Below are 18759 nucleotides of genomic sequence, written 5' to 3'. Positions count from 1 at the left end.
TTTTAGCAAATACTTAGTAGAAAGTGTTCAGCTTTGTACTATTTTAAACTTTATATAGTCTTAATAGTCCTATACATTGTCTGGCAATTGTTAGTTTTGATGGCCATACATTACCATGAGCACACTTGTATTGTATTAATAATTCTGATTTCAGTCTCCAGTTGTAGATGAGTGAAAACATCTCATTGTTTTCTTGTGTAAATATTCTATGTTTTAATTTTATTCTTGCCAAAAATCACTTCAATAATAATCTACATGTCATTGGTAACAGGAACATTTCATCATTCTAACATCACACAGCTATTTAATTGCTATATCCTATCAGCATTATTTTATAAGGCTAGTTTACTCTTCATATAAACGTTAGATCCCCACCCTTCTGTAATTTTCACTGTGATACTTACATGCAGCAATGATCAGCCTTGTTCTTTCTTTTCTAATAATGATACATTTAGCATCCATAAATGTTTTACACTTTAATACCTAATTAACTCCTATAATCCGACTATATGCTGCTGCTTTTATTTCATTTTAATATCTGTAGAAATAATTAGAAAAACAGTAAAGATATGAACAATGAGAAGCAAAAGGATTAAAAACAACTTGGGACTAAAAGGAATATATATTAAGCTTTATAAAAATTGAATATGACTGTTAGATAAAAAGGAATTCCTTATTGGCTTTTATTTTCTATTTGCATGGCCTAATAGTCTCACTACAATATTCTTATTGCAATAATAGAGATAAAGGGCATTTAATTATTTTTCTTAAACTCATAAGCTTATAGAAATACTTAAGAAAAAAGAGGAAAGCAATGAATGAAGGATGGAAGAAGAGAAGAAAGAAAAGAAGGAGGGCTAGAAAAAATGTAGAAAGAACAAAAAATAACAGAAAACTATTTTTTTCAAAAGAAGTCAATTAATTCACATAGAATGAAAGACTGAAAGCCACCATTTTGCAAATTACAATGTAGTAACTAATTAGCATAGTAATTATAAATGGAAGCTAATGGCATAAATGGAAAGATACTGAGACATAGGTTATTCACATTGTTTAAAAGTATCACCTCATAAATTATTTTCCACTAACAGAGAAAAAATATAGATACACAAATAAGGAGATGAGGCAACATTTTCTGCAGCATATAGAAAGTTAGACACCATCTGAACAAATTGTCATCATGTGCCTGCTGAAATGATGCAGTAAGAAATACACAACTTTATTATTTGTCGCTGCAATTAAAGGTGAATAAAAAGATTTGAATAATAAGAAAATAGATAATTCTAATATGTATCACACTCTATAAAAAATAATGCCAATGAATGAATCAACAGTATAAAGACAAACAGAAATTCCCGTGGGTCAAAGGAGATCAAAGAGATACAGGAAACACATGGCAAGTTTTATTATTTCCTGAATAAGGAAACGTAATTATATGTATTTTTCTATGTGTGTTGCATTTTTGGAACTATTAAGGACCTTTGTGTCTGGATTGCATAGTATGTTAATTACACATTATCATTACAGAACTATACTTGATTTTCAGTTATAATAATGTTGATTATATTGTTTTATGATATCTATGCAGATGTATTCATGGTTGAAGTGTCAAAATATCTGCAACTTATTTTCAAAACATTTAGAAATAAATAAAAAGAGGAACATTTGGAGAAAAACAAGAGAGAGAAAAAGAGAAATATCTTCCGAAGATAGTTTCTGTGTCACAATTTTTGAAATTTCCTCAAGTTTCTCCAGCTTCTCTCCAAACTAAAACAAGTTAAACAACTATAGTAAAAAAAAATTGTAAAACATACATGTATAAAAAATTAAATTAGTAGAGATCTCCAATACAGAACCTGGGTTATTATCAACTATTCAGCAGAAACTGGAAGGAAGGCAAAGTGACTCATGATAGTCCCACAAATCTGCAACAAAGAGTTGCCATGTAATTTGAGAGACCATTTCTTCTTCCAGTAAGCATGGAAACCCAAGCCCAGAATAGCTGCTGCAATAAAGAGAGGGTTCATATTCAAGGATAGGGCACAGTTATGGTAGGAAATACATGAAACCTCTGGAACCTATGAACTCTCAAACTTTCTGAGGGTCACTCCCATATGAAAGCTATATGATGAGGAGAACCTGTTAGAACCTGAATTCAGCAGGATAAGACTGAAGTGAAAACTATGTATATATAACATCAGTTTGCAGACATTGGATAACTGACAGCATAGAAAAGTAATTCCTGAAAAAAGTGAAAATAAACAAGATGAGCCCTTCCGCTGACCAAGCTCACTACCTAGTGACGATTAATAGGTTTCAGGACAGGGAAGAAGAAAGCAGGTTGAGCTCAGTGACTTACAGAGACTAAGTTTGGTATTTGAAGAGGCAAAGGTGTGTAGAGATTACAGAACAAAGAACCAAGTAATAGAACTGTATCTAGAGTCTTGTAGAGACTTTCAGAGGATGCCCCGTGAATCTCTATCTAACTAGTAATTAGCACATAGATTTGAGGAACATTGCCAAAGCCGGGAAAGGAGCCACCCAAATGAAGTAGGTGAATCAATTCCTGGTGCACTCACAGAAATAGAATAATATTTTTACCATGCCAAGTGAAAATAAATATGTAATACAAGAAACTTCAAGTAAATAGAGGAGTATTTTCTCCACAGTGGGACAAAATTATTACTAAACGGAAGGCTGTTGTGTTGTTGGAATGCTGCCCAGCAAATCTGTGAAACAATCCTGCCACAATCAGAGATTTTCCAATAACTTTACCATGTTAAAGGGCAGTGCTTGTAATTCTGTAAAAATAGATAGCTAGATAAACAGAAGATAGGTATGTAGGTAGGTAGGTAGATAGACAGACAGACAGACAGACAGACAGATAGATAGATAGATAGATAGATAGATAGCACTCATGGTGAAAACTCACAATGTTTGATAACTAGTAAGAATTATCAGGCATGCTAAAAGTAAGAAAATGCAAGACATATATATATATATATTTTAATGACAATCTAGCCAAACATACCTTGGACTTAAGAGAAGGGGAAATGGGAAACTGTTGTTCAATGCTGTTCAACAAGTACAGAGTTTCACCTTTGAAATACAAAAATATTGCAAAGGTCTGCTGTACAACAGAGTGCTTACAGGTGACAATACTGCACACTTAATTTTTCAAAAGGGTAGATATCAAGTTATATGTTTTTTAGCATAATGCAAAGAATATTAAATGTAATATAAATAACTGTATACAAATACATACAACACTTTCGATGAAATTGACAAATTTCTTGAAAGACTTGAGCTACTCAAGTTCTCCCAATGAGACATAGTAATCTGAAAACCAATAGTTGTTGTTGTTTTAGCTAAATATGTAGTTAACTTCCTCTAATGTGGAAACTACCAGATCTGGATATCTTTACTGATAAATTCTAGAAAGTGTTTAAAAAGGATATGCCACCACGCATACATACCCATACAAACTGTCACACACCTTTACGTAATTTATACCAAGTATTTATTTCTTACTAAAATTCATTTTAGTTATTAGCAGCATGCAACATTAGCAGAAGATACAGACCACTAAATGTGGGATTTCTCCATGGTTCTGGTTTCTATTATTTCACTTTTTTTTTTTTTCCCCAACTCTCTTTCTACTTCATCCCTTTGTAGAAGAAATCCAATTTATCTTCTTGTTTCTTGCTGGTGTTTACTTATTTTTGTTAGTTTGTTTCCTTGTGTAATATTGCTAATCATTCTTGTTGGCTTGATCATACCTTTATAAAATTTACCCTCCTTTTCCATTTGCTTATCAGATTTCTCCACCAAACAAATGTAAGAATTCACTTAAATATAAAAAAATTCACCTCAACCACACGCCTTGCTAAAATTATAAAACTGATAATGTGGAAAGGTGAAGCAGAAAGAGATAGCAAGATACAGAGAGATATTAACTTAATTTATTGCTTCTTTAGTTTAGCATGTCATAGGCATATGACATGAATTTTCATCAATAACATCTTCCACTTGTATAATAATATTGTATCATATGGTAATACTATGAAATGACATATTTTATTGTATTACAAATACAAAACAAATATAAATAAAATGACATTTTATTGAATTATAAATGTATTCAGATTTAGATGTACTCATTTATTTTAGATTTTTATTAACTTTATTAAAATTGATGGATTCTGAACTGGTACTTTAAAGTACCAACTGTTGAAAATATGGGCTATTTTCTGTTGTTGCATATTGACTAAAGAAGGAACTGTGGGTTTTGGGACAAGCCAAATTTTCATGTCTATTTATTCAGAACATCATTCTTTTCTTAATTATACAGGTCGTAACTCTTGTATTTTGCCTAAGGTTGTATTTTGCCTGAGTGAATAAACAATCATAATTGCATTCTGTGATAAATGTTAGAACTGTGAAAAAAAATGACAAGACTTCCCAAACTACTGAGGCTTGTAAAATCAACTCTGGGTATTTTGAGTTTGCTAACTCATTACAACTCCAGATGACTAATGTGTCAAATAACGGTGATGCTTAGATCCCTGGAGTCATATGTTTAACAAATAAAAATATGTAATTAGCTCTATAATGTACTGATTTATACTGTTTGTTTTGTCTGATTGCCTTTATGGTTTAACATTGTTGGATGATGTCGTTTATTTATTTTTAAATAAGTTAAATTTAAAATAAAATTTCTGATTAAAGGAATAGCACAAAAAATGTGTATTTGAAATGTGACAACATCTTCAAGTTCTACAATAATAAAACATGATATTCAGAAAATACAAATCCTTAAAAAATAGTAAAATGTTGGTTTATATGCATATGCACAAAAACTTACATATTGAAATAATCATTAATTTTCTATCCTCATCTAGAAAGAGACCTAAATGATCTTTCTACATGATATCCAAGCTCTTTCAGGAGTCAATTTGCTGTTGGGCACGGTGGCTTACACCTCTAATCCCAGCATTTGAAGAGCCTGAGGCAGGTGGATCACTTGAAGCCAGGAGTTCAAGAGCAGCATTGCCAACACAGTGAAACCTTTCTTTACTAAAAATACCAAAATTAGCCAGAAGTGGTGGTGAATGTCCTTAATCTCAGCTACTTGATAGGTTGAGACATTAGAAGTGCTTGAACCCTGGAGGGAGAGGTTGCAGTGTGTCAAGATCATGCCACCGCACCCAAGCAGTGACAGCAGTGACTCCCTTGCTCTGGGTGACAGAGCAAGACTATCTCTCTCAAAAACATAAAGGCAATCTGTTATTGCTTTTTTTTTTTTTTTTTTTTTGAAAATGAACGAATAGTCTCATTTTAAGCTCTAAGCCTCTATATAATCTGAGAGCTTTTTTTGGCCTTTGTAAAATAAACATCCTTGATCATTAAATTTTGCACAAAAACATATTTCTTCATTATGTAGAAGTATTATTAGCTTCTTTGTAGCCATTATATTTGGTACCTTTATTTTTATGTGCATTAAATAATTGTTTTTTAAACTTTAATTGATCTTTACATCATTTATCATTTGTTTAGAAGACTACTTGTCATTAAATTTATAGATACATTGAAGACTTCATGCATATGAATATTCTAATTATTCTGATTATTGTTATATGTGCTGATAATTGCATTTTAATGAGTTCTATAATTTCTTTTTCTTCTTGGTTTGCTAAGATTATGTTTCATGAACAAGTGTTATTACTCTTTTAACCTATTTTATATCTAATTTGATGATTAATTATTTCTTCTGTAATTTGTTAATCTGCTAATCTGTTAGTCCTCAACTCCTTATTAACTACTTAGCAGATAATTCTAAATATATATTTTTTACATAAAAATTAAATCTTTCACAGTTCTCCTAGGTATCAGATATTCTAAAAACAACAACAACAAAAGACTGGGCATGCTGACTGACTCCCATATTCCCAGCACTTTGCGGGGCTGAAGCAGGGAAATCACTTGAGCCAGGATTTCAAGACTACTCCATGCCATGTGATGAGATCTTGTCTCTACAATTTTTTTTTAAATATATATATTTTATTGCACTTTAGGTTCTGGGGTACATGTGTAGATCATGCAGGATTGTTGCATAGGTACATACATGGCAATGTGGTTTGCTGCCTCCATCACCCCATCACCTATATCTGGCATTTCTCCCCATGTTATCCCTTGCCAATCTCCCCATCCCCTGCTGTCCCTCCCCTATTCTGCCCCAACTGACCCCAGTGTGTGATGCTCCACTCCCTGTGTCCATGTGTTCTCATTGTTCAACACCCACATACAAGTGAGAAAATGTGGTGTTTGATTTTCTGTTCTTGTGTCAGTTTGCTGAGAATGATGGTTTTCAGATTAATCCATATCCCTACAGAGGACACGAACTCATCGTTTTTTTATGGCCGCATAGTATTCCATGATGTATATGTGCCACATTTTCCCTATATGTGTGTCCAGTCTATTATCCATGGGCATTTGGGTTGGTTCCAGGTCTTTGCTATTGTAAACAGTGCTGCAATGAACATATGTGTGAATGTGTCTATAATAGAACAATTTATAATCCTTTGGATATATACCCAGTAATGGGATTGCTGGGTCAAATGGAATTTCTATTTCTAGGTCCTTGAGGAATCGTCACACCGTCTTCCACAATGGTTGAACTAATTTACACTCCCACCAACAGTGTAAAAGTGTTCCTGTCTCTCCACATCCTCTCCAGCATCTGTTGTCTCCAGATTTTTTAATGATCACCATTCTAACTTGCATGAGATGATATCTCAGTGTGGTTTTGATTTGCATTTCTCTAATGACCAGAGATGATGAGCATTTTTCATATGTTTGTTGACCTCATGTATGTCTTCTTTTGAAAAGTGCCTGTTCATGTCCTTCACCCACTTTTGAATGGGGTTGTTTGCTTTTTTCTTGTGAATCTGTTTTAGTTCTTTGTAGATTCTGGATATTAGCCCTTTGTCAGATGGGTAGATTGCAAAAAATTTTACCATTAACTTGGTTGCCAGTTTGTTCTAATGATTGTTTCTTTTGCTATACAGAACCTCGGGAGTTGAATTAGATCTCATTTGTGTATTTTGGCTTTTGTTGCCAATGATTTTGTTGTTTTAGTCATGAAGTCCTTGCCTATGCCTATGTCCTGAATGGCTTTGCCTAGGTTTTCTTCTAGGGTTTTTATGGTGTTAGTTCTTATGTTTAAGTCTTTAATCCATCTGGAGTTAATTTTAGTGTAAGGTGTCAGGAAGGGGTCCAGTTTCTGCTTTCTGCACATGGCTAGCCAGTTTTCCCAACACCATTTATTAAACAGGGAAACCTCTCCCCATTGCTTATTTTTGTCACGTTTGTCAAAGATCGGATGATTGTAGATGTGTAGTGTTACTTCCAAGGCCTCTGTTCTGTTCCATTGGTCTATATCTCTGTTTTGGTACCAGTACCATGTTGTTTTGATTACTGTAGACTTATAATATAGTTTGAAGTCAGGTAGTGTGATGTCTCCAACTTTGTTCTTTCTTCTTAGAATTGTCTTGGATATGCTGGCCCTCTTTTGGTTCCATATGAAGTTTAAGGTGGTTTTTCCAGTTCTGTCAATAGGGTCAGAGGTAGCTTGATGGGGATAGCATAGAATTTATAAATTACTTTGGGCACTATGGCCATTTTCACAATGTTGATTCTTCCTAACCGTGAGCATGGAATGTTTTTTCATCTGTTCGTGTCCTTTCTTAATTCCTTGAGCAGTGGTTTGTAGTTCTCCTTGAAGAGGTCTTTTACTTCCTTTGTTAGTTGTATTCCAGGGTATTTTATTCTCTTTGTGGCAATTGTGAATGGGAGTTTACTCTTTATTTGCCTCTCTTTTATTCTGTTACTGGTGTATATAAATGCTTGTGATTTCTGTACATTGATTTTGTATCCTGAGACTTTGCTGATGTTGCTTATCAGTTTCAGGAGATTTGGGGCTGTGATGATGTGGTCTTCTAAATATACAATCATATCATCTACAAATAGAGACAATTTTGTCTTCCTCCTTTCCTAATTGGATACCCTTTATTTCTTTTTCTTTCCTGATTTCTTGCCTGGTTAGAACTTCCAGTACCACATTGCATAAGACTGATAAGGGAGAGCATCCTTGCCTAGTGCCAGATTTCAAAGGGGATGCTTCCAGTTTTTGCCCATTCAGTATGATATTGGCTGTGGATTTGTTGTAAATAGTGTTTATTATTTTGAGATACGTTCCATCGATTCCAAGTTTATTGAGAGTTTTTAGCCTAATGGCTGCTGAATATTGTCAAAGACCTTCTCTGTATCTATTGAGATAATCATGTGGCTTTTGTCTTTGGTTCTGTTTATTTGGTGGATTATGTTTGTAGACTTGCATGTGTTGAACCAGCCTTGCATCCCTGGGATGAAGCCTACTTGATCGTGATGGATAAGCTTTTTCACGTGTTGTCATAATTCGTTTGCCAGTAATTTTATTGAAGATTTTCGCATCTGTGTTCATCATAGATATTGGCCTGAAGTTTTCTTTTTTTGTTGAGTCTTTGCCAGGTTTTGGTATCAGGATGATCTTGGTCTCATAAAATGATTTGGGAAGGATTCCCTCTTTTTGTATTGTTTGGAATAGTTTCAGAAGGAGTGGAACCAGCTCCTCTTTGTATGTCTGGTGGAAATCGGCTGTCAACCCATCTGGACCTGGGCTTTTTTTAGTTGGTAGGCTATTAATGACTGCATCAACTTCAGCCCTTGTTATTGGTTCATTCAGGGTTTCAACTTCTTCCTGGTTTAGACTTGGGATGGTGCAAGTTTCCAGGAATTTATGTATTTCTTCCAGGTTTACTGATTTATTTGCATAGAGTTGTTTGTAGCAATCTCTGATGGCAGTTTGTATTTCTTTGAAATCAGTGGTGATATCCCTTTTATTGTTTTTTATTACATCTATTTGATTCTTCTTTCTTTTATTTTTTATTAATCTGGCTAGTGATCTGTCTATTTAGTTGGTATTTTCAAAAAACCGGCTCCTGAATTATAGATTTTTTGAAGGGTTTTGTGTCTCTATCTTCGCTCTGATCTTAGTTATTTCTTGTCTTCTGCTAGCTTTTGAGGTTTTTTTTTTTCTTGCTCCTCTAGCTCTTTTAATTTTGATAATAGGGTGTCAATTTTATATCTTCCTTTGCTTCTCCCTGGGCATTTATTGCTATAAATTTCCCTCAAGACATGTTTTAAATGTGTCCCAGATATTTTGGTACGTTGTGTATTCACTCCCGTTGGTTTTGAATAACATCTTTATTTTTGCCTTCATTTTATTGTTTATCCAGTCAACCTTCAAGAGCCACTTGTTCAGTTTCCATGAAGTTGTGTGGTTCTGAGTTAGTTTCTTAATCTTGAGTTTTAATTTGATTGCACTGTGGTCTGAGAGACTGTTTGTTATTATTTCCTTTCTTTTGCATAGGCTGAGGAGTGATTTACTTCCAATTATGTGGTCAATTTTAGAATACGTGAGATGTGGTGCCGAGAAAATTTGTATTTTCTGTGGATTTGGGATGGAGAGTTCTGTAGATGTCTATTAGGTTTGCTTGGTCCAGATCTGAGTTCGAGTCCTGGATATCCTTGTTAATTTTCTGTCTTGTTGATCTGTCTAATATTGACAGTGGAGTGTTAAAATTTCCCACTATTATTGTATGGGAGTCTAAGTCTCTTTGTAAGCTGTTAAGAATTTACTTTATGTATCTGGGTGCTCCTGTATTGGCTGTGTATATATTTAGGATCGTTAGCTCTTCTTGTTGTATTGCTCATTTTACCATTACGTAATGCCCTTCTTTGTTTCTTTTTATCTTTGTTGGTTTAAAATGTCTTTTATCAGAGATTAGGATTGCAACTCCTGCTTTTTTTTGCTCTCCATTTGCTTAGTAAATCTTCCACCATCCCTTTATTTTGAGCCTATGTGTATCCTTGCAGGTGAGATGGGTTTTCTGGATAAAGCACCATGATGGGTTTTAAGTTTTTATCCAATTTGCCAGTCTGTGTCTTTTGATTGGGACATTTAGCCCACTTACATTTAAGGTCAAATTGTTATGTGTGAATTAAATCCTGCCATTTTGATGCTAGCTGGTTGTTTTGCTCATTAGTTGATGCAGGTTCTTCATTGTGTCAATGCTCTTTACCATTTAGTACATTTTTGGCGTAGTTGGTACTGGTTGTTCCTTTCTATGTTTAGTGCTTCTTTCAGGAACTATTGTAAACCAGGCCTGGTGGTAACAAAATCTCTCAACAATTGCTTGTTCAGATTTTATTTCTCCCTCACTTATGAAACTTAGATTGGCTGAACATGAAATTCTAGGTCAAAAGTTCTTTTTTTTAAGGATGTTGACTATTGGCCCCACTCTTTTCTTGCTTGTGGGGTTTCTGCAGAGAGATCCACTATGACTCTGATGGGCTTCCCTTTGTGGGTGACCCAACCTTTCTCTCTGGCTGCCTTAGCATTTTTTCCTTCATTTCAACCCTGGTGAATGTGAAGGTTATGTGCCTTGGGGTTGCTCTTCTTGAGGAATATCTTTATGGTGTTCTCTGTATTTCCTGGACTTGGATGTTGACCTGCATTGCTAGGTTGAGGAAGTTCTCCTGGATAATAACCTGAAGAGTATTTTCCAGCTTGCATTCATTCTCTCCATCACATTCAGGTACACCTATCAAACGTAGATTAGGACTTTTCACATAATCCCATATTTCTTGGAGGCTTTGTTCATTTCTTTCACTCTTTTTTTCTCTAATCTTGCCTTCTCATTTTATTTCATTGAGTTGGTCTTCAATCTCTGATAACCTTTCTTCTGCTTGGTTGATTCAGCTATTGAAACTTGGGTATGCTTCATGGAGTTCTCCTGTTGTGTTTTTCAGCTACATCAAGTCATTTATATTCTTCTCTAAACTGTTTATTCTCTTTAGCATTTTGTCTAACCTTTTTTCAAGGTTCTTAGTCTCTTTGCATTGGGTTAGAGCATGTTCTTTTAGCTCAGAGAAGTTTGTTATTACCCATCTACTGAAGCCTATTTCTGTCAATTCATCACATTCATTCCCCATCCAGCTTTGATCCCTTGCTGGTGAGTGGTTGTGATCCCTTGGAGTAGGAGAGGCATTCTGGCATTCTTTTTTTTTTTTTTTTTTTTTTTTTGCCATAAAAATACTTTATTAGGTCAAACCACACACTATAAAAATGCTTTAAAATGTAGCAGGAGGAGATGTAAAGACTCAAAGAAGTTAAAGAAGTAGCAATGGCTATCAGAACATCCTAAAGAATCCACACTACTTCCCCCTTTACCTAGAAAAGGAAGCTTCTAGGCTGCCTCCTCCTCAGCACTGTAACAAAACACATCTTAACTAAATTGCATAAGACAAGTAATAAATAGAATGTCCTTTAAAAATGCAGAAAAAGCCCAGTTGCATTGGCTCACATTTGTAATCCCAGCACTGTGGGAGGCCGAGGTGGGTGAATCACAAGGTCAGGAGTTCAACACCAGCCTGGTCAACAAGGTGAAACCCCATCTCTACTAAAAATTCAAAAATTAGCCAGGCATGGTGGCAGAACCCTGTAATCCCAGCTATTTGAGACACTGAGGTAGGAGAATCACTTGAAACTGGAAGGCAGAGGTTGTGGTGAGCCAGGATGGCACCACTGCCTTCCAGCCTGGGCAACAAGAGCAAATCTCTGTCTAAAAAAATAAAATAAAATAAAATAAATTTAAAAAAATGCAGAAAGAAAAACACATTGAAGGAAATGAAAAAAGTTAAACACAAGAGCAGATTTCTGTTTAGAAATATTGCAAGATAAGAAACTATTAACATCTTTGAAATGTAAAAAGAAATCAATCATGCTAAAATCCTCATAAAGAAAAAATATATTTGAATAATAAAGTTTAAATAAAGATATTTTCAGACACACAAAACATCAGGGATTGAGTCTGTCATGAAAGCCTGAAGCCAGGGTCTATGTGGCTCCACCTGGCGGTTCTGGAGGCTTAGTCCATAGGTACTGGTCTGGAATACTGGGACATGGGGTCTGCTTGGTTCTGAGTTTTAAACAGAAGTAAAATGATACCAGATAGAAATCTGTATCTACAAAAGGAATTAAACAGAGCTAGATATTTAGATATGGATAAATGTAAATATTGTTCTTATTGTATAAATTTCTCTAAAATGTAATATGTATAAAGATGATTGATTAAAGAAAAACAATAAAATATTTTGCCTGGTTTAAAACAAACTTATAAATAAACTACAATACAACAACAGCACAAGAAAGCGAGAAAGGAAAATGTAAGGTTGACAGGCTGTAGGTGAAGTATTATAATATTATTTGAATGTAGACTATGATAAGTTAAATATATACATTATATACTCTGAATGAACAATGAAACAGTATTGAAAATAAATAGCCAACATGGAATTCGAATTCCTTTTGTAGATACAATTTTCTATCTGGTATCATTTTACTTCTGCTTGAATAATTTCCTTTTACATTTTTTGCAGTGCTACATTGCTGGTGATAAGGCAGAGGGGAGAGTAAGATGACAGAGTAGGACTTTCTAGTAATTGTCCATGCCACCCTCCCCCCACAAAAATATTCATACAAAGTCCAATTCATACAAAAGAAAGCAGAAAATGAGGTAAAAGACAAAGAATTAACTGGACAAATAAGAAATAAATGTCAAATTTGTAGAGTTAAATATAAGTGAATCAATAATAGTCCCACTGAGAAAAAAAATTATCTAAATTCCATAAATAAAAGAACAGATAAACTATTTAGTTTTCTAATTAAGCAACATCTTATTTTATTATATATAATAAGTACTGTATGAACTCTATGGTGCCTAGTAACACTAGTAAACTATGAAATTTTATATAATGTAATAAGACAATTTTGAATCATATATTGGAATTTCTAGTGAAGAAAATAATTTCAAATTTATGTGTGGAAGAGGAGGAAAAATGTATATTTATTGTCAAAGTTCAGGAGATAAATGATTATGTGAACAGATTCCTTTTGTCATAGGAAAGAAGACAGAGGATGAATAAAGAGTATTCTAAAAGGTAGAAGAAAAAGAAAATTAGTGATTAATTTTATATGAGGCATAGGATACATAAATAAGAAAATATTAGGTTGCAAGCTTTTGTCATGGGGATATGCTGCTACTGTTGACTTCAAGACAGATGGAGAATAATTTGGGGTATGGACAAAAGTTTTATGGCGAGCCAATTTGGCTTTATTTATTTTAAAATATGTCTATATGAATGAAACAAATCCCACACCCCAAACTTGCTGTAGAAGAAAGCAGCATGAGAAAACTTCATATCACAAAATGAGCAAATATTGCCCCAAAATATATGCATATAAATAGCAGTGTTTCTGGACTCTATTGTGTATTTCTTTTATTTTTATCTACTTGCCATTTCTGTTTATTCCTACACACATTTTTATAGTTACAATGATTAAAACATTTGCAGTGGGGTCTGGTGGCTTATGTCTCTCAGTCTAGCACCTTGGGAAGCTAAGGTGAGCAGATCATCTCAGCCCAGGAATTCTAGACCAGTCTGGAAAACATCACCAAATGCTGTCTCTACAAAACATACACAAATTAATGGGCATGGTGGCACGCTAATTTTTCCCAGTTACTCAAGAAGCTGAGGTAGGAAGATAGCTTCAGCCCAGAAGGTGGAGGCTGCAGTGAACCATGATCTTGAATCTGCCCTCTAGTCTGGGTGGCAGAGCAAGACTCTGTCTCAAAAAAAGGGAAAGACAGACAGAAAGAAAACCTTTAAAATCTGACACAGAGACATTTTATCTAGAGTCTTGTTAAAAATTTGGCTTCAGGACTCTTACAAATTCATTGATTCATAATATTCTTATCACCTTATCAAGTTCCATGAAGAGTATTATTTAGATTATAATTAGGAGTCCTTTGAATTCATATATTAACTTTCATAAAATAGCAGCACTGCAAAAATTAAATTTCTCATAAAGCTTTTGGTGTATTTCTCTGATTCTTTAAGAGTCTTTTATTCCTCAGAGAAAAATTTTAGTTATTTTTAATGAATCTATGTGTACCAGTTGCACAGTGCACTTTAAATGTGATTTTTATAATTACAAGATATTCAACTATTTTATGATTATTTACTGGTACCTAATTGTTTAACCATGGACAAGATGAATAAAGCATTATCAACATTACTTGTTTATGATTATTAGTTTTACATATTCAGAAATGTAAATATTTTTGTGATTTACATAGCTTTTCACCTGGATAAAATTGTATTTCTAATAATATAGTTAACATATTTTATTCATATTCTAATTTTCTGTCATAATTGCATTACTGAGGTAAATTATACCAGACCCATTTATAACAGTCTTCAAATGCATTATGATTCAATTCACAGTACTGTGTACCTAAAGTATGACATTCATATTCTGTGTTTCTTTCTTCATTTCTTGCTGGATGAACAAATGCACTCAAACACCAACATTCATTGAAAGAGCAGCCTAGGGGGGCATGGTCACTCACAGACACTCAAGGAAGGTGCTATAAAGACCTAGCAGCCATGACCCTGGCTCACTGGCATTGCCAGGCCTTTATTCAGCACATAGTAAATGACAAAGTCTTTGAGTCAACATCATTAAGGGGTAAGCAACCTGTTCCCCGCCTGCCCCCTGAGAGAGTCATCTGGCTTGTGAATGATTAAAGGTTACTTTTAGGGCCACATAAGTAAACCAGTTATTTTGATAAACTTCCTTACATTCTTTTGTTATTTACTCTTGCTATCATCTCAAAGAGAATTAGGCTGCTTTCAGCCATAATTCTATTCTGAGGCTTTTGCAAAACCTTCTGGTCTTCCAAAAAGGTTGTGACTATTTCCTATAACTATCTTTATAATTTCTCTAACAACTCTTCCTACAACCCTAAGTTTTTCTTATCTTTTTATAAGCATACATGTGATTGGTTTGTTGATCTTGCCTTACCAGGCAGGCCAAGAGCTCCCCTTCTAATGCAGGGTCCCACGGCTGTAGTGTATCCCTGGTCTTTTTTCATATCTACTGGAGAAAGGAGCTCAGGCAAAACCGCTGTTTCCTCTTTCTTTGCCCGGTGATGATGTTACTGGGACCCATTGCCCTTGAACATGATGCTGTTTAAGATTTCTCCCCACTTGTTTCCAGAGCTGTATGTCTAGTGTATTTTCTGCTGGGAACCATGGGCTTCCTCCTCACACAGGACACCAGCTGTCGAAGTCCAACCTGTATACCCTGACCCAGCCACGGATGAACAAATGCACTCCTGATATTCAGTGAAAGAATTGGGTAGGGGTCCATGGCCACTCACAGACATTCAAGGAGAGTTCTGTAAAGAGCTAGTATCTGCAGCCCCAGCTCACTGGCCCTGCTGGCCTTTATTCAGCACACATTAAATGACAAGGCTTGAGTCAACACCATTAGAGGGTAGTGAACCTAATTGCCTTCCCCAAACACCCCCTGCTTCCCAGAGAATCATCCTGCTCATGAATGATTAAATATTAATTTTAAAGCCACATGAGTAAACAAGTTTTTTAGATAAACTCCCTTACATTCCTTTGTTATTTAGTCTTGCTATTAGCTTATAGAGAATTAGACTGCCTTCAGCCATAAGTCAATTCTAAGGCTGTTGCAAAACCTCCTGGCCTTCCAAGAAGGTTTGTGACTATTTCCTATATCTATCTTTATAATTTCTCTTACCACTCTTCCTACCACCCTGAATGAACCCCCACACATTAGTAATAAACAAATTAATAAAATGCTGAGGTGTGGTGACAACTATTGCATGGCGTTAGAAAGACTTTCCAATTATAACTCCACTGCTGTGATTTTCATAGCGTTGAAGAGTAGTGTCAAACATGAGTGCCACATAAATCTTTTGTGGCAACTAAGCACCTCTGACATTGTAGCACAAAGGCAGCCAGGGGTAATATGTAAATAAATAAGTGTGATTATTTTCTAACAAAATGTTAGTATTGATACAGAAGTTGAATTCATATAACTTTTATGTGTCACAAAGAATTAAACCTTATTTGAAATTTTCAATAATTTAAAAATTTTTTAAAAAGCATTCCTAACTATTGGCCTGTATGAACACAGGTTGCCAGATCTGAGTGACAGACCTTTATTTGTTAATCCCTATGTTAATTTAATCTCTTCCTGAAGACAAGTTCAATTTGACACACACTTCTTTTTCCCCCCACTTTTCCTGAGCTGTAGACAGATATTTTAATGAGTCATAGGAACTTGAAATCTTTCTCTAAACCTCAAGCTTGACCAACACTGACACTGCCTAATGAACTATCACAGTCATTACTCTTAGCAAATGTTTTGCCAAGGTATAGGGATGTTTCATTTCCAGTCTCCATATCGGCTTTCTTGGTGTACAACTTCTGACCACTGAGTAATGTCCTGAATTTCACTTTCTGTGTTGTCATTGTAACATGTATTTTTCTTGGAGCACCATCCTTCAAAGTATCCATTTCAATTGAATATCAACTAGGTTAAATTGCTTAAAAATGCTGAAAACCTGTAATTATTTATTGCAACAAAATTTTGTGTCTTTACTCCAAATAAGATAATACAATTTGGTGAGGAAGGTGGTCTTCAAATATTGCCTTTGTCATCATCTTCTCCTTTATGACCCACATGTAACAGAGAAGAATAAAGAGATGAACGCGCAGGAGGCTTCATCTGCAATGCAAGGAAATTGTGCATGTTTCTTCCGCTGCCTTTCCATCAATTAGCCATACAGTAAGATTAAAGTAAAATCAGAGTTTTATGAACAGCTATCCTTCTTCAGTATGCAATCTAGCTAGTAAGATATTTTTTGCCTTCTACGCCAAAATAAGTTACAATTATCCTGAAATGTCAAAGCTGTTAGACCAGAATAGTACAACTCTTTTCAATTTATTTAGAGATCAAATGATTGATGCTTTGGCATGTGTGTAATTCAAGGTTTTCAGTTACTTTGATCATTAATACAGTGTGTGCAGAGAATTCCAATGAAATTCCATATTCCTTCCACTGACAAGCCTTTAATTCAACTTAATTCAATTAAAGTCAGCTCAATTCAACTCTTCTTTCCCAAAGCTTGTTCCTGGTGTGTCTTATCGCCAGATCTGATTGCAATACATTCCAAAGTTTGGCTGGTAAAAGCGTCTCCCTCCTTTACTACATATTTATTCTCCCTGTATTTTGGGCCTTACATCTTATAATGTGTGTCATCAGTCACTAAAATCTTATCAGTTTTTGAATTTTTTGAACATGTAGGAAAATGCATAATTTTACTTTGAATCTTTCATTTTAAATTAAATATATTTTACCCTATTCTTTTGATAGTACTTGGGGATGCAGTGGAGGAGAATTTGTGCTTACTTTTCCATTCAAAGATATGTTTGCCTTTGAGTAAATTCAGAATAAAATATTTTTAAAATAAATTGTTCACCATTATGGAAAAAAAATCATTAATCTATCTGGATTAGATTGAAATAGAATATGAATGTAAAAGAAGTTGGAGTTATTACAATATATGACTCCATGTTCTTTAAGTAACATTTTTTATATGTAAGTATTTTACATTATAATATAATAAAATGTGTTACTACCAAACATACATGTTTTTGTTACTAATTTTTCCAAAAGTTATCATTGAGAAATATTTTCCTTAAAATAAATTTTAATTGTATATACATATATATACACACACAACAGAAAAAGGTTACTAATTTTTCTAAAAGTTATCACTGACAAACATTTTTCTTAAAATAAATTTCAATTATATATACATATACACACACACACACACACACACCAGAAAAAGGTGAATTTACAGATATATTTCTTAATTATTTCAATTTCTAAAAGTGATATATTTAATGCTTCCTCAATTTCAGTTTAGAAAGAAATCGAGTAAATTGAGTGATGTAAAATATATTTGTTCAATGTCAAAATAAATGTGTGGTTGATTGAGTTGCATCTCAAATATGGAATACACAGTTCACCTGATGGAAAATATAGTTGAGCTGACAGGAGTGATGTTGATTGGTCAGTAGTCATTATTAAAAGAAAACACCAACCAACCAAGCAAAAACAGATGCAATCATAAAATATATAATGTCAAAAAGGGAAGATTGAGACACCACCCCATCTAACAATTTTTCTTTAACTTATATAAATGATAGGCCCACTGAGTAGAATAATTTGTACAAAATCACATTACTCAGTAATTAAATGAATAAAGAAAACAAATATCTCCTTATGAGATTACCATATGCTGCTTTGCTTTTTATTTTATTACATTTTCTTTCTTGCGTAATAAATTATTTTTAACTGCAACAATTGTGCTGCAGGAGCCTGAGATCTGAGACACTGGATCTTGTGAACAGCCTTACTGCTCCATTCAGACACCATGGCCAAATATATGCATTGACACACAGATAAAATGGATGGTGAAGCACCAGGGACAAATAACAGCAGGAGATTAGAAAATGCATTTAGGCCTGAAGGGACAAAGGGAGTGAATGGTGTTGCCAGAACAAGACTTTATTTTTGTTTTCCTAGTGCTTGTAGGAATATTTTATTTAAGATATGTTTTATAATTTTTGTAAAGCAAATTTTTATGCTTTGCTTCATAATTTTGAATGTTTGTTTAACTCCATTTTTAACACATGCAATAATACATG

General features: G+C 34.2%; 1 long non-coding RNA gene across 1 annotated transcript; it reads left to right on the top strand.

The window, feature by feature from the left end:
* The first annotated feature begins 12147 nt into the window (after window positions 1–12147).
* LOC116551341 lies at window positions 12148–18710 on the top strand. Its single transcript, XR_004268862.1, has 3 exons — window positions 12148–12677; window positions 16733–16892; window positions 18427–18710. It is a non-coding gene; the product is annotated as an uncharacterized LOC116551341 (long non-coding RNA).
* Window positions 18711–18759: the final 49 nt, after the last annotated feature.

Source organism: Sapajus apella, unplaced genomic scaffold (assembly GCF_009761245.1).
Source record: "Sapajus apella isolate SASKATOON/1434 unplaced genomic scaffold, GSC_monkey_1.0 scaffold9, whole genome shotgun sequence".
NCBI classification, from domain to species: domain Eukaryota; kingdom Metazoa; phylum Chordata; class Mammalia; order Primates; family Cebidae; genus Sapajus; species Sapajus apella.
The sequence above is the reverse complement of the archived record's forward strand: the minus strand, read 5'-3'. Positions and strand labels throughout refer to the sequence as shown.